Here is a 16,492-nt window from a genome sequence, read left to right as displayed (position 1 = left end):
CACTGCCGAACAGCTCTTACTGTCAGGAAGTTCTTCCTAATGTTTAGGTGGAATCTTCTTTCTTGAAGTTTGAATCCATTGCTCCGTGTCCGCTTCTCTGGAGCAGCAGAAAACAATCTTTCTCCCTCCTCCATATGACATCCTTTCATATATTTGAACATGGCTATCATATCACCCCGTAACCTTCTCTTCTCCAGGCTAAACATACCCAGCTCCCTAAGCCGTTCCTCATAAGGCATTGTTTCCAGGCCTTTGACCATTTTGGTTGCCCTCCTCGGGACACATTCCAGCTTGTCAGTATCCTTCTTGAACTGTGGTGCCCAGAACTGGACACAGTACTCCAGGTGAGGTCTGACCAGAGCAGAATACAGTGGTACTATTACTTCCCTTGATCTAGATGCTATACTCCTATTGATGCAGCCCAGAATTGCATTGGCTTTTTTAGCTGCTGCATCACACTGCTGACTCATGTCAAGTTTGTGGTCTACCAAGACTCCTAGATCCTTTTCACATGTACTGCTCTCAAGCCAGGTGTCACCCATCCTGTATTTGTGCCTTTCATTTTTTTTGCCCAAGTGTAGTACCTTACATTTCTCCTTGTTAAAATTCATCTTGTTTGCTTTGGCCCAGTTGTCTAATCTGTTAAGGTCATTTTGAAGTGTGATCCTGTCCTCTGGGGTATTAGCCACCGCTCCCAATTTGGTGTCGTCTGCAAACTTGCTCAGGATGCCTTCAAGCCCATCATCCAAGTCATTGATAAAGATGTTGAATAAGACTGGGCCCAAGACAGAACCCATGACTATGTGTATGGACGATCGTTCTTAATCAAAACGGACCACAAGCCATTGCTGGGTCTGTTCATCCCCCACAAACAAACCCCTCAAATCCTGTCCCCTAGAATGCTCAGGTAGTCGATTTTTAAAACGGGTTCCAATATAATATATGCCATGTGAAAGGGAAAGTGCTTTGTCACGCAGACACCCTCAGCCAGCTTCCACTCCAGGGGGCTAGTGATTGTGATCCGGCACCAGCCGAACAGGTTATGATGTTAGAGACACTGCCAGGTGCTCCTGTGACCGTGGAAGAAGTTGCGGCCAGGACTCAAAAAGGACACCACACTCTCCCGTGTCCTTGCCTGGAGAGGGTGGCCCAGTGGGGACCAAGAAGAGAAGTTCCGCCCATTTTTAATTCGGCATCATGAGCTATCCCTTCATAAGGGGTGCGTACTCTGGGGGGGACAGGGTAGTCATCCCTAAACCACTTAGGAACCGCATTCTATAAACCTTGCATATGGGGCACCCGGGAATGGTCAGAATGAAACCCCTGGCCCGTTGTTATGTGTTATGCCAGGGATGGATAGGGAGATAGAAATGGGGGTACACACATGCAAAGGCATGCCAAGAGGTTTGAACTGAGGTTACCCGGGCACCTATTCATTGTTGGGAACAGTCCAGAGCACCATGGAACCGTCTTCACATAGACTTTGTGGGGCCCTACCAAGGAAAAAAGGGACCCAGGTGGCGCTGTGGGTTAAACCACAGAGTCTAAATGGCGTTTCCGTGCGCTGCTCTGGTTCGCCAGAAGCAGGTTTGTCATGCTGGCAACATGACCCGGAAGCTGTCTGCGACAAACGCCGGCTCCCTCGGCCTATAGAGCGAGATGAGCGCCGCAACCCCAGAGTCGGACACGACTGGACCTGATGGTCAGGGGCCTCCTTTACCAAGGGAAAACGTTTTTGGTTGTGGTCGATGCATACTCGAAATGGGCATTTGCCACGCATGGTCTGCCAGAAACATTGGTGTCAGACAATGGGGCAGCATTCATGTCAAGTGAGTTCAGAGGTTTCCTCACTGACAATTTCATACGAGGAGTGACCTCTGCCCCTTTTCATCCCTCGTCTAATGGTCAAGCAGAACGAATGGTGAGAACTGCAAAGGGTGCTATTTCACGTCTACTGGAAGGTGACTGGGCAGCCCGAATAGCTTGTATGCTGTTCTTACAACACGCCACACCATGTACAGCCATAGGAAAGTCACCAGCCAAGCTACTGTTAGGTCGCAGGCTGGTAACAGCCCTGGACCTTGTGCATCCAGATAGGATGCCCTCCCGTTAGGCACGGGAGCCACCCAACCCGAAGGAGACAGAACGAGATACCTTAATCCGGAGGATCTCGTTTGGGTGAGGAATTATGCCAGGGGTCCAACTTGGGTTCTGGGGGTCATTTCGCAGGCCAGCGATCCCGTGTCATATTATATCACGTTGTCACAGGGTCAGGACTGGCGTAGGCATGTGGATCAGCTGAGACGCAGGTTACCCAGCAGGAGTGATGATGAGGGACCAAACACCCCCGCATTAAATGAAGAGTTGCCGCCCCTGAGTCAGGTGGAGACACCTGCACTGATTAATGACCCACCAGGGCAGTTGGAAGGTGAGCTCCCCGCTGGGAATACGGAGCTGGCAGAATATAATGAGCTGGGGAGGTCATTAGGAGGGACAGCTGTAGCCGATACTCCCGAGGAGACTCCTCAGCCTCCAACCCCCAGTGTCACAACGCCGGAAGTGAGACGATCTAGTAGAAGTCGCAGGAAGCCACAGTCCCTGAAAGACTTCGTGTGTAATTCTCACTAAGTGTGTGTGGGGGTGTTGTGTATTAAAGTAATAGCACAGCCAGGTATGTATTGTAATATAGTGTTTATTGTATTGTATTACAGAGTTTATTTGAATGTACAAGTTCCAGCGGGAACGTCTATCATTCGCTGGTTCAGGGTGCAGGATTTGGATCCTCTGCCAGATTGGTTTCTGCGGGGGGAATCCGTGCCATTGGTTCCCACCAAAATGTATCTTTTCCCTGCTAGTCCTCCTGCTAGTCCTCTGTTATTATATAAGCCCCAGTTTCCCCCATTCCTGTGTTCTGGCTCTTACCTGTTCTTTGAAGTAGAGATATGTTGTACCAGATCCTCACCTCCAGCTTCTTATCTGCACCAGGCTGAAATCACTGAATACCCACTACACAACACACACATAGGCCCACACACACAGAAAACAGGGTGTTTCCTTCCTGATGTAACCGATGCGGTCCATCAATCGCTGACACTGGCTTGGGCTCAAGCCTTTTACAGCCCCGGCTCCCGTGATTTTATGAAGCACTGAGTCAATACACAACTATTCCACGAGGGGGCGCTGCTGCCTTAAAAGTGTAAAAAGGCGGTTGCTGCTTTGATCCCAACCGGGCAAATTGTCCCCTAAGATCTAACTAAAAAAGCTAGCACTTAGCCCAAGTGCCTTTTGATAGCAGGGTTCCTTTCATGCTTACCTCAGATCACCTGACCTGAGGCAGGAGGGAAGTGGTGGCAGGGGCCTCCAGAAGGATGGGTAATGAACAATATAGAATCACAGAATTGTAGAGTTGAAAGGGACCCCAGGGGTCATCAGGTCCACCCCCTGCAATCTGATCTGGATCATACAGAACAGGTGGCCATCCAAACTCTGCTTAAAAACCTCCAAGAAGGAGAGTGCGCCTCCTCCCATGGAAGCCATAATGGGCAGGAGGCCAATTGCTCTCAAAAGACAAGACAGCATGCCCTGCTCTGGTGCTCTGAATATTGCTATGCAGCAGTAAGCTGGTGAAGGTTTTGTTTTGCAGCATAGAAATAAACGTTACTAGCTGTTAATGTGGTCCCAGTGGGTGCAATGGTGCCCTTGAGAGCTTTCCCTCTTCACTCACTAAATTTCTGAGCTCACCAGTACCACCTCCCTTTTGGTCATCAGGTGGTAAGGATGGCGTCCTTTCTTTCTCTTGAAATGTACATCAAGCCAAAGAGGGAAGTTGAAAGAGTGATGCTCTTTCCCACTTCCTTTTTCAGCTCTAGATGCTTGATAAGACTCAGATTAAGTGTGCATCTGGTTCCAACTGCATCAAACAGAGAAGCAAAATTTGTGTGCACATGCTTTCTGTCTTTGCGGGGGCAGGAGGAGAGCATTGATCCAGGGGGGAAATTAACCAAAGAGGTTGGTGCCCACAAGTCTGAGGAGGTCAGTACACCCTGTACAAATGACTGCACACCTACCGTAGTTGGAAGAGGCACAGGAGTGGAGAGGGACAATCTTTAAAAAAGTTGGCAACCCTATTTGCTGTGAGCAGAAATTTCCACAGCTTCTGATAGGACATTCATGTGCACCATATTACACAGGGTTTCCCCAACCACTCTGGGCAGCTTCCAACAAAATATTAAAATACAATAGTCTGTTAAACATTAAAAGCTTCCCTAAACAGGGCTGCCTTCAGATGTCTTCTAAAAGTCTGGTAGTTAGAATCATAGAATCATAGAGTTGGAAGAGACCACAAGGGCCATCCAGTCCAACCCCCTGCCAAGCAGGAAACACCATCAAAGCATTCCTGACAGATGGCTGTCAAGCCTCCATTTAAAGACCTCCAAAGAAGGAGACTCCAGTCTCCACCACACTCCTTGGTAGCAAATTCCACTGCCGAACAGCTCTTACTGTCAGGAAGTTCTTCCTAATGTTTAGGTGGAATCTTCTTTCTTGTAGTTTGAATCCATTGCTCTGTGTCCGCTTCTCTGGAACAGCAGAAAACAACCTTTCTCCCTCCTCTATAAGGCATCCTTTTATATATTTGAATGGTTCCCCAGATTACGAGTCTACTGCTCTTAACCACTACAGTGGAGAGCCACTGCTAGTCATTGTAGAGAACACTGAGCTGGAGGCCCAATGGTCTGACTCAGTATAAAGGCAACTTCATAGATGTTCCCAATTTTCCTTTCACCTATCAGCCCATGGATCACTTTCACACAGGAGTTGATTGCATTGCTCACCTGCTTAATGTGCTGTGGAGAGGTAGGCGTTCTACCAAGAGTAACACCAAGGTAGCCTGGCAACGGTTCCTGGGCAATTTCATACCACAGTAACATATTTCCATACCTTTGATCTCATCTGCACAACTTGAGATGAAATCCCAAGAGCAGCTGATGAAGTGTGCATGCACACGAAAGCTCATACCAAAATAAAAACTTAGTTGGTCTTTAAGGTGCTACTGAAGGATTTTTTTTATTTCCCAAGAGCAGCGTTTTGTTGTGGTTATTGGAACTATGACCCATACAGTTGAGATCTTCACACCAAAACTGTTTCTTTCCTTGTGGCTCAGTTCCTTCCTCCTGCTAGAAGGGTGCTTGCATTGCTGAAGGGCACCCGCTCTAGCACTTGTGGGCACAGCAGAGATGGGGATGGGTGAAGTTCTTTGAGTCCATGGATCACATTCCCTCTTGGGCAGCTTTCCAGAGGCTGTAATAGCAGGCCGGCCAACCAGATGTGACTAGTGTCATAAGAACCCGAGAAGAGAGCTCTACTGGATCAGGCCAACTGTCCATCTACTCCAACATCTTGTTCTCACAGTGGGCAACCACTGCAAGCAGGGCCAGAGCACATCTTCTCCACTAGCCTGACACTCCCACTACTACAACCCCCCTGGCTTTCAGTTGAGCTCAATGTGAGTTGCATCAGGAACTGTCCCAGGTCCTAGTCTTAGCTTTCCCAGAGGTACAGAGGAAGGTGAATGCAAGAGAGCACATCTCCAGGACTATTTTTCAGAACAGGAATGTTGATGTCATCAGAAGGAGTGGCAGGGCCATTGATGGACCCTATTTGCCCTGGAAAGTGAATAAGGTGATAATGTGGCTTTGAAGTTTGTTTGTGACTGAGCAGCATAGAGGAAGACAGAAAATTTAAGCCGTAATACCTATTCGCTGGATTGAAAGCTAGAGGCTGCATTTGGAAGAAGAAGTGTCTTTTGTTAAATGCTGGGGTGGGGAACCTGTGGCCTTTCAGAGGTGGCTAGACCTCAGCCCCCATCAACCTTGACCACTGGTCAGCCTGTCTGATAGGAATTCCACGAACACCTGGAGGGACACCGTTTCCCCACCCCTTCTCAAATGTGTTTTGTGTGAGTTGAAACTACACAGTCAGTAGTAAACACCACTGGATTTAATGGAGCTTATTCCCCTGCATGTGAAGACAGGCTCTGGCAGATGGAGTGGATGAGATCAGTAGTGGGGCCAACTGTCAAGAAGGCAGTTTCTGCACATGCTGTGAGGGGCAAATGGAGCTCATCCACCTGGGAAGGTATCCCATCAGGAAGAAGGAGAACTCTGATCCTAAACCTCCACTGCCTTGCAGGAGATCTTCAGGAGAAGAAAAGGCGAAGGAGCAAAGTCTACACAAATCCAGAGCGGAGTTCCTAAGACAATTGGATGGTGCCTTGTATGCCTCCTTCCAGAAACTCCCGCAGCCAAGCTGGTGCCAAACATATTGCTCTGCTTTCCTTTGGACCACCTCAGCAAGGCCAAGGTGGGGGGGGGGTCTTCTTGTCTGGACAGCCCAGGACCTCTATACACACTGCCCAGAATTGTGTCCCAGGGAGGTCACTATGCCACTGCGAATGCCACGTTTGTCTTCATCCTCGGAAGGGCTCTCCATTGTCTCTCAAGACGGGCAGAAGCCAAGAACTCCCAGGAAACCATGCATAGGATTGCAGTCATGATGAACCTATTAAATGGGCATTGTGCTCTTTGGTGTGTGTTTCGTTTGTCTAGGCATGATCATAACGGATCGACACAGCTGCCTACACTTTTGGACTCTTGTTGGGGACTTGGCTATTGACTCTTCTCGGGGTGGGGGGTGGGGAGTGTGGCAAAGCAGGACAGTCGAGCAGGACACTTGTGGCTACTGCATCTGCCTAGCCTGGATTACATACAAAAATGCTGCCTATTTGAATCTTCTCTACTGGTCCAGTTTTTACCAGAAGCACCGAGCTGCACCTGTCCCCAGGCCTTGGGTGTTGGCTGCATTTCACACTTCTGAGCAATCAAAATGCTCCTACACATTCCATGAAGCTTCAGCAGTTGACCATTGTCTGCAGAGGGGGCTGGATCAGGGTCACAGGAACATAGGGAACTGCCTTGCACTGAGTCAGACCATTGGCTCATCTAGCGCTCTTCAGGGTTTCAAGCAGGGGTCTCCCCACCCCCACCCCCAACCTGGAGATGCTGGCAATTGAACCTGGGACCTTCTGCACTAACAGCACCTGCTCTACCACTAGGCAAACTCTTATAGCCAAAAGCAACAGTGGTTTTAAAAAATGGCAGCCTGAGTTTAGAGGCTCTAGGAGTTTTGCTATCATTGAGTTTATCTGATTGTGCAACTTAACTGGCAAAGCTTGAGAAGCTTTTCAGAAGGACCTGGAAGCCTTCTGAAAAAATGTGTTTGAGGAATGTCTAAGCCAGAGTACACAGGTAAAGGGATTGTTTTCAAATCTAGTGTAAACATCTAAGTCCTTGTGTACCGGCTGTACACAATGGTTATTCAATGGCAAGGAAGTTCCCTTGTGACTTTTAACAAACTCAGCCATGGAGTCCTACCTACTTGCTGCATGCTCAACCCTGCTTGTCATTTACTGAAATAGACCCACAATAGCTGGGAAGAAAGCATATATAAATCATTAGCTTATTTGTTTTTATGGCATCCAGTAATGTGATGACTGCACATGTTAATTTTGGGATCAAGCTTTCCTGTGTGTGATTGTTCCCACAGTGCATGGCTACGCTCAGTGGAAAGAATTTCCCTTGGAAACGAACAATACCTCCATTTTATAGGCAACTTAATAGATGGGCTCAGGGCTGGAGTTTCTGACTCAACACAATGTTCATGCAAAGGTTCCCTGGTAATCAGGTTGCCAACTGATCAGAAAATAATCCTGACAGGCCCGCTCTTGTGCCTGAAAAAGAAAAGACACCTCAATGGGAAGAAATAAACAGGTGAAGCTAATGTTTGTGCATCAAGCTGCTTTTGCAAACACAGCTGCGGTGCCCAGGGCGAAAGTTGGCAACATTACATGGCAAAGGGCATGGTGTAGTGGTTAGAGTGCTGGACTGTGACCTGGGAAACCAGGGTTTGAATCCCCACTCAGCGAGAAGTTTTGTAAGGAGGATTATATGAAATATTATAGAGAAAATTTAGGAAAAGGATAATTTGTTAAAGATTATTAAAAGTGATAGTGAAATTAATGAAATACAAGATTAAGTAAGGAAGATTGGAAATCTTTAAGGAAAAATGGGATGAAAATGCAATAAATGAATAAATAAAATGTAGATTACTGAGCTGAACCTTACCTGGGCTGGACCACTTTTGGTATTTGATGTGCAAATGTACAAATCCACCTACAAACATGTAGGCACTCCCACACAACCAAACATTCATATATACACACTTGCAAACACCCACAGCAGGATTCCATAATTAACTAAAGCATTTGGTTAGAGCAATAGCCACACCTGCCCTGGGTACAACCCAATATGATGATGGGCCATATTGAGCATCCAAGATAATACAATATATTGACATTTATTAAATGAATACTAAATAATGCAGTGTTCTCTTTCTCAGAGGCTTAGTGAGGGCAACAGACCAGACTGATTGGCATGTTTCCATCATTCCATTGGCCATGTGCATGCAGTCTAGCCCATAAAAAGACATCCAGCCATTGTTTGGAGAAATGGTGAGAGACCTTGTATCAGCTAGCAGGTTTTTCCACCCAACAGCTTTCTGAGCAAGAGCAGTCTATCTGAGCAGTAAGAGCATGGAATTTCAGCAGCAGTACGGCTACACTCCACAGCCTCTCTTCCTGGTCCCTGAACCATTCATCCTGATTCTTCATTTATAGGTTCTCCACCCCTGGATTAGACCAAGGCTAGCCTCTTTTACCTTCACTCCCATCACCTCCTGAACCCATATGTGGGTTAGATATAATCCTGCCATAGTCCATTCAAATGGCAACCAAAGACTTCTCTCCATCATCATCACCCTCATGGACCCCTTTCCCATGGAGTGATAGATGCAAATGTGCAAAAGGCAATGGAGAACACAAGAGGCTTTGTTGACCCTGAGGGTCAGATGGCTTCCACGGACTATTATTATTATTGATTGAATTTGTATACTGCCCTTCATTCATAGATCTCAGGGTGATCTGCATTTCCATTCTTTCTCCCCCTGTGCTGGGGGGCCTCCAGCCCTTCTTGAAACAAGATGTCGTCCACCAACTTTCACCCCCTCAGCTGCCAGTTGCCACAGCAACTTTTTTGACAGCGTAATTTGAATCAATGGAATCCCAAGCTGAGCAGCCAAGGGGCTGGTTGCTAGGTGACAAGAAGCCCTGGATGCCTGTGGCTCCTTGGTGTTGGGTCTTCCCTGTCCTCCACCTTCAAAGGATTTGGGGAGGTTTGCTTTGGGAGCAGGGTTAGCCCCTTCCAGCATGGTGACTTTGCAAGAGAAACCAGGAAGCGTTTCCCCAAGTACAGTACTTGAGCTGGTGGGTGCCACAAGGGACGGAATTATATTAGTCAATCCTGATGGGGGGGCACTGTGGTGAACACAGAAACTCCTCACTTTCCACAGTATGCTTTGCCCTCATGCATTTTGCTTCCTTTGGCTGAACAGGTTTTGTGTATTTGCATATTGTTGAGAAGGTACAAAAACATAGCTGTCAAGTCCTCCCCTTTTTTAAGGGAAATTCCCTTATGCTGAATAGGCTTCCTCACGAGAAAAGGGAAAACTTGAGAGCTATGTACAAAAATATACTTTCTTGTAGGCAAGTGGTACATGCACCAGGAGCACAATCCCTTTTCCAATCTGCCTACAGCTTTAGAAGAAACATAAAGATAATCTGTCTGCTGTTTAGGCAGCCTGGAAGGTCATTTTCCTGGGAGCCACACGTGCATATGCTTTCTTCTGAAGATACAGCTAATATGTTTTCTACCGTACACTAAACGATGCTGTGTATCCTTCTCACCTGAAAGGAGCACTTATGGTCCAGGCTTCCAGCCTGCCTTTTCCCTTATAGAGAAACCTTGTTTTCCATTTCAGCTTTCTAACGGAGATTCTTCTGCTCTCCATGCTTAGCTCACTGGGCCGTTGGGCAGATTTGATTTGATTTTTGATTCCCTGCATATTTTGGTTCTTATTCTTATGTACCGACATCTCCCTTCCGTTCCTCAGTGGTGCCACTTCATCACTGTTTCCGTGGGCTTCTCACGGCATGAATTTACAAGGACGTGAGCACAAGAGGAGTAAACTACACCAGCAGTCACTTGGGGGTGAGAGGAGAGACCATGAATCCTCCTTTCAGTAAAACATAGGAAAGCGTATGGCGTGGGAGGAGTGGAGAAGAGAAAGTTTCTTCAAAATCTTAAAATGATTCATCTTTCAAGTTTCCAATCAGGGTTGGATTCTCTCTCCCACTCTCCTCCCTCCCCTGAAGTCCCCATGGCTTAAGCCTGGAGAGTTCCGGGTTGGCTCCATCTCTGATTGAAACCCTTGGGGACATGGATTTGCAAAGGGCTATTGTTCAAGCAGCCCATTTCCTGCTTCAGCTGCTGCTGTTTTAAAGCTTGGCACAAATGCACTGCAAATGGGAGTTGGGAAGAAGTCCCTTCTGACCTCTGCTCCTATACACAAAAGCCATTCAGGGAAGTCAGAAGCCCCCTCAGATCAGATCGCTCAGGGTGGGAGTGCAACGCAGGCCAGCCCAGGGTCAAAGCTGCATTCCATGACTTTTGGTCTCCCTCTAATTCTCTCTAATGGAATGAGAGACTAGCCAGAAGGCTGTGACCTCCGCTCATTAGGGGGGAGAATTCAGAGTTGCCCTCTGCCATCAGAAATTTGCAAAAACCAAGTCCAAGATGGGTACTGCCTAATCATGGCAGCTCTCCTAACACCAACTCTTCCAAGATCCTCAAACGAAAGGCTTTATGGTATAAAGTCTTGCTGGATTAGATGAAAGGTCCCCCTCATCCAGCATTCTGTTCCCACAGCAGCCAAGCCAGATTTGCCTCTGGGAAACTTATGAGCAGAGCACAAGGACAACACTCCTTCCCCTTCTGTGTGTCCCCAGCACCCAACATTCACATACGCTCCCTGTTTGTTTCTATTTACCAGGAACAGCCTGTCTTTTCTGGTACATGTCCCAAGTAAGTCACACGCCTTTGTGGGAAGCCTTTTTCAAAATGTTTGCAGCATCTTCAGGCTTGTCCTAGCTGCCCATTCACCACCACCACTCACAGCATGTTGCTGATGTGTTTGAATTGCAGTTATCCCATAACACATTGTTAGATTAAACAAACCATTTCAGACCCTGTGAAATGAGGCTTTCTTGGTTGACCCAGCATTTGATGGCTGAAAGATACAGTTTCTGGCAACCTGAAATCACTGGCTGAGAATACATTCAACTGTTTTTAGAATGTTTCTAAGTGTATACACACACACACACACACACACACACACACACACACACACACACTTAATAGGTTTTCCACCCTGGGCGCCTTTGGGAGGAAACTGAATGGATAAATTGAATAATATATATTCTAATATATATTCTGAAGCAGGCATAGGCAAACTCTGGCCCTCCAGATGTTTGGGAGTGCAGTGACTGAGGAGGGAGCACAAGGGCTTCTGCCTCTTGGATTTGGGTGACTGTCCAGGCTTGTGTGTGTGTTTGTTTCTGGCCGGTGACCTTGCAGTGACCTTCTGGTGAGTCAGGGGACTCAGGTGATTAGCTGTGGGTGGAGCTAGTCAGTGTTTGGAGTGCAGCGGTGCGCACCTAACGGTGTGCGCAATTTGACCCATCTTTTAGATTTAGGGCAGCAAGTCTCACACGTTTATTGGGGGAGACCTAGGCCTCTTCTTCTTTCCCCCCTGACTTCAAGTTTTTCAGGATGGAGGGGGAGGGAACAACTGTAGTCACCTGCAATTCCTGCACAATGTTTGTATTCTTGCCAAAGGATGTAGGCAGCTACACCTGGAGCAATTGCAAGTTGGTTGCCCTGCTGGAGCTTTTCCTGGATGCAGCAGAGCGCACTGTCTGCACCAAGGAGGAGACAGGGGACATCCCTGAGGAGGAGGTCAGTTCCCCAACACAGGAGCCAGATGTATGGAGGAACATGACTCATAGAAGCAGAAGGCCCAGGGATCACTCTGAGTGTTTAGAACTACACAATCGATTTGAAGTGCTCTCCCTTAACATGGAAGACGAGGAACAGACTCCATTTGAAGATCACTCCCTCATCACAGTTGATCAGAAATATGAAGACGAGCAGCAAAGTCAGTCCTCTGGGAATATGCAGGTAACCTTGGAAGGGACAGCACATGGAAGAATCCCGACCAAGCCTATGAAGAGGCGTGTAGTAGTGATAGGGGATTCCCTACTGAGGGGTACAGAAGCAGTGATCTGTGGGCCTGACAAGATGTCTTGAGAGGTGTGCTGTCTCCCCGGGGCCAAGATCAAAGATGTAACAGAACGGCTGCAAGGAATCATAAAACCCACGGACAAATACCCCTTCCTTTTGGTCCATGTGGGAACCAATGACACTGCAAGCCATAGCCTACAGAAGATCAAAAGTGATTACGAGGCTCTGGGCAGGAAGTTGAAGCAATTAAATGCACAAATTGTCATCTCATCTGTCCTCCCAGTTGAACGACATGTCCCAGGGAGAGAGGGAAAAATAGGGGAAGTGAACAACTGGCTTCGCAAATGGTGCAAACAGGAACGGTTTGGATTCTTAGATCACGGCCTGCAGTTTCTTGAAGATGGACTTCTGCCAAGTGATGGGCTGCACCTCACAAAAGTTGGGATGAATGTTTTTGCCATGAAACTCAAAAACCTCATCAGGAGGGCTTTAAACTGACCTATGTGGGGGAGGGAGACAGTGGTCCTGAAGGTAGGAGTCTATCAAGTTCTGAAGATGATCATCCAAATGTCAAGGACCAAATGGAGCAAACAGCACACAGACCTAGTGGTGGGAGGAAAATATCCTTAAATAAGAGACATGGGGGAATGATCAATGGTCTTCAATGTCTGTATACCAATGCACAGACCATGGGAAATAAACAAGATGAACTTGAGCCCTTGGTACAGCAAACTAAATACGACATAATAGGCATCACTGAAACCTGGTGGGATGAGTCTCATGATTGGAATGTAGAAATAGAGGGATACAATCTATTTCAGATAAATAGACCAAACAGGAAAGGAGGAGAAGTAGCGTTACATGTCAGGGATGTGTATACCTGTGAAGAGATCCAGGATTTAAAACTTCAAAGCCAAATTGAGAGTATCTGGGTCAAAATTAAGGGAGAGAAAAATAACAGTGATCTCATTACAGGTAGGTAGCCGTGTTGGTCTGAGTCGAAACAAAATAAAAAAATTCCTTCAGTAGCACCTTAAAGACCAACTAAGTTTTTATTTTGGTATGAGCTTTTGTGTGCATGCACACTTCATCAGATACACTGCTTCATCAGATACACTTCATCAGATACACAGTGATCTCATTGTGGGAGTTTACTATAGACCCCCAAGCCAAACTGAGGACACAGATGATGCCTTCCTGGAACAGATGACCAGGCATTCAAAAGGAAGTGAGATAGTAGTAATGGGGGATTTCAACTATCCTGATATTTGTTGGATGTCAAACTCAGCCAAGAGCATAAGGTCGAACAGATTCCTCACTGGCGTTGCAGACAATTTCATTGTCCAGAAAGTGGGAGAAGCAACAAGAGGATCAGCCATTTTAGATCTGGTCCTAACCAATAGTGATGACCTGGTTAGTGGGGTAGAAGTGGCAGGAACATTAGGTGGGAGTGATCATGCTCTTCTGGAGTTTATTATTCAGCGGAAAGGAGCAACCAAGCATACTAAGACTCAAATCCTAGACTTTAAGAAAGCCGACTTCAGAAAACTTAGGGAAACGCTGGGTGAGATCCCATTGACAGAAATACTAAAAGGGAAGGGAGTTCATGATGGTTGGGAGTTTGTTAAAAGGGAGATATTAAAAGCACAACTTCAGGCAATACCAATGAGACGGAAACATGGAAGGTGCCTAAAGAAGCCAGGGTGGCTATCTAAAGAACTTTTAACTGAGTTAAGATTTAAAAGGGATATGTACAGAAAATGGAAAAAGGGGGAAATCACCAGAGAGGAATTCAAACATATAGCCAGCACATGTAGATACAAAGTCAGAAAAGCTAAAGCACAGAATGAACTCAGGCTTGCTAGAGAGGTTAAAAGCAACAAAAAGGGCTTTTATGGGTATGTCCGTAGCAAAAGGAAGAACAAGGAAACAGTGGGGTCACTTAGAGGAGAAGATGGTGAAATGCGAACAGTGGACAGAGGAAGGGCAGAACTCCTCAATGCCTTCTTTGCCTCAGTCTTCTCCAAAAAAGAAAACAATGCCCGATCTGAAGAATATGGAGCAGATGATTCAGCAGGGGAAACACAGCCCAGAATAAGTAAGGAGGTAGTACAAGAATACTTGGCTACTTTAGATGTATTCAAGTCTCCAGGGCCAGATGAATTACATCCAAGAGTATTAAAAGAACTGGCAGAGGTGATTTCAGAACCACTTGCAATAATCTTTGAAAATTCCTGGAGAACAGGCAAAGTTCCAGCAGACTGGAGGAGGGCAAATGTTGTCCCTATTTTCAAAAAGGGGGAAAGAGAGGACCCAAACAATTACCGCCCAGTCAGCCTGACATCAATACCAGGAAAGATTCTAGAGCAGATCATTAAGCAAACGGTCTGTGAGCACCTAGAAAGGAACGCTGTGATCACTAAAAGTCAGCATGGGTTTCTGAAAAATAACTCATGTCAGACTAATCTGATCTCATTTTTTTTTACAGAATTACAAGCCTGGTAGATGAAGGGAACGCTGTGGATATAGCCTATCTTGATTTCAGCAAGGCCTTTGACAAGGTGCCCCATGATATTCTTGTAAAGAAGCTGGTAAAATGTGGGCTAGACAATGCTACCATTCAGTGGATTTGTAACTGGCTGGCTGACTGAACCCAAAGGGTGCTCATCAATGGCTCCTCTTCATCCTGGAGAGTAGTGACTAGTGGGGTGCCACAGGGTTCTGTCTTGGGCCCAGTCTTATTCAACATCTTTATCAATGACTTGGATGATGGGCCTGAGGGCATCCTGAGCAAGTTTGCAGATGACAACAAATTGGGAGGGGAAGAGACCACAAGGGCCATCCAGTCCAACCCCCTGCCAAGCAGGAAACACCATCAAAGCATCAAAGCATTCCTGACATATGCCTGTCAAGCCTCTGCTTAAAGACCTCCAAAGAAGGAGACTCCGCCACACTCCTTGGTAGCAAATTCCACTGCCGAACAGCTCTTACTGTCAGGAAGTTCTTCCTAATGTTCAGGTGGAATCTTCTTTCTTGTAGTTTGAATCTATTGCTCCGTGTCCGCTTCTCTGGAGCAGCAGAAAACAACCCTCCTCTATATGACATCCTTTTATATATTTGAACATGGCTATCATATCACCCCTTAACCTTCTCTTCTCCAGGCTAAACATACCCAGCTCCCTAAGCCGTTCCTCATAAGGCATTGTTTCCAGGCCTTTGACCATTTTGGTTGCCCTCTTCTGGACACGTTCCAGCTTGTCAGTATCCTTCTTGAACTGTGGTGCCCAGAACTGGACACAGTTCTCCAGGTGAGGTCTGACCAGAGCAGAATACAGTGGTACTATTACTTCCCTTGATCTAGAAGATGCTATACTCCTATTGATGCAGCCCAGAATTGCATTGGCTTTTTTAGCTGCTGCATCACACTGTTGACTCAGTGTGTGACGGGACCTTATCTTCTTCTCCTATGTACATTTGGGGGGCTCACAACCCACCCCACTTCTTGGTGCATCACAGAATCACATTGGGGGAGACCTATTTTTAAAAAGAGGTGAGTGTTTAGGACTGCCACCTTTATCCCAACCTTATCAACCTACTGCATGTGCACAATCCTGTTCCAACACCACAATATAATGTTTTTACATCTAGTACAGGGATGGCTAACTTCTTTTGCACACCAGATTGTTGTCTGCATTTGAATTGATCCATTGTTCACTGCCTCAGAATTAACAGTTCCTAGGAAGAGGGAAGGGCTATGGAACCGGTTTATGTCTGTGGTGCAGATAGAAGCCCAGGACTTTGCTTCAGCTGTCCATTATTCTCTTATTCTGGAGCACCACTGCATTGTAGAACTGTAAAAGGGGAAGCACGGAGGATGGTTCCACAGCTACACAGCAATGTTTACATGTGATGTGACACATTCATTTAACTCCAGATTCCAGAATTGAGTCTCAGTGTGGAGAATCCCATGTCGGAAGACCTAAATTACAAGGAAGAAAAACAGATGGCTGGAGGCCAGGACCTAAGTGCTGCTAAGGGAATGAGGATGGGGTGGGGTGGGGTGGGGAGCATTAAAAATAAGTTGTGGTGTCTGTTCTCTGGTGCTGTAGTGTTCTGAAATGTTCCATCCAGTTGCGATGTTCTGGGGTAATAGGGACAGTCCCTTTAAAAACATGGTGATTCTGGCAAACCTGTCTGTTCTTGTCTTGCCTGATGAATCACTCTGTGACCTTGGCTAAGCC

Source organism: Zootoca vivipara, chromosome 2 (assembly GCF_963506605.1).
Source record: "Zootoca vivipara chromosome 2, rZooViv1.1, whole genome shotgun sequence".
In the NCBI taxonomy this organism is placed as follows: domain Eukaryota; kingdom Metazoa; phylum Chordata; class Lepidosauria; order Squamata; family Lacertidae; genus Zootoca; species Zootoca vivipara.
Note: the sequence above shows the minus strand (reverse complement) of the source record.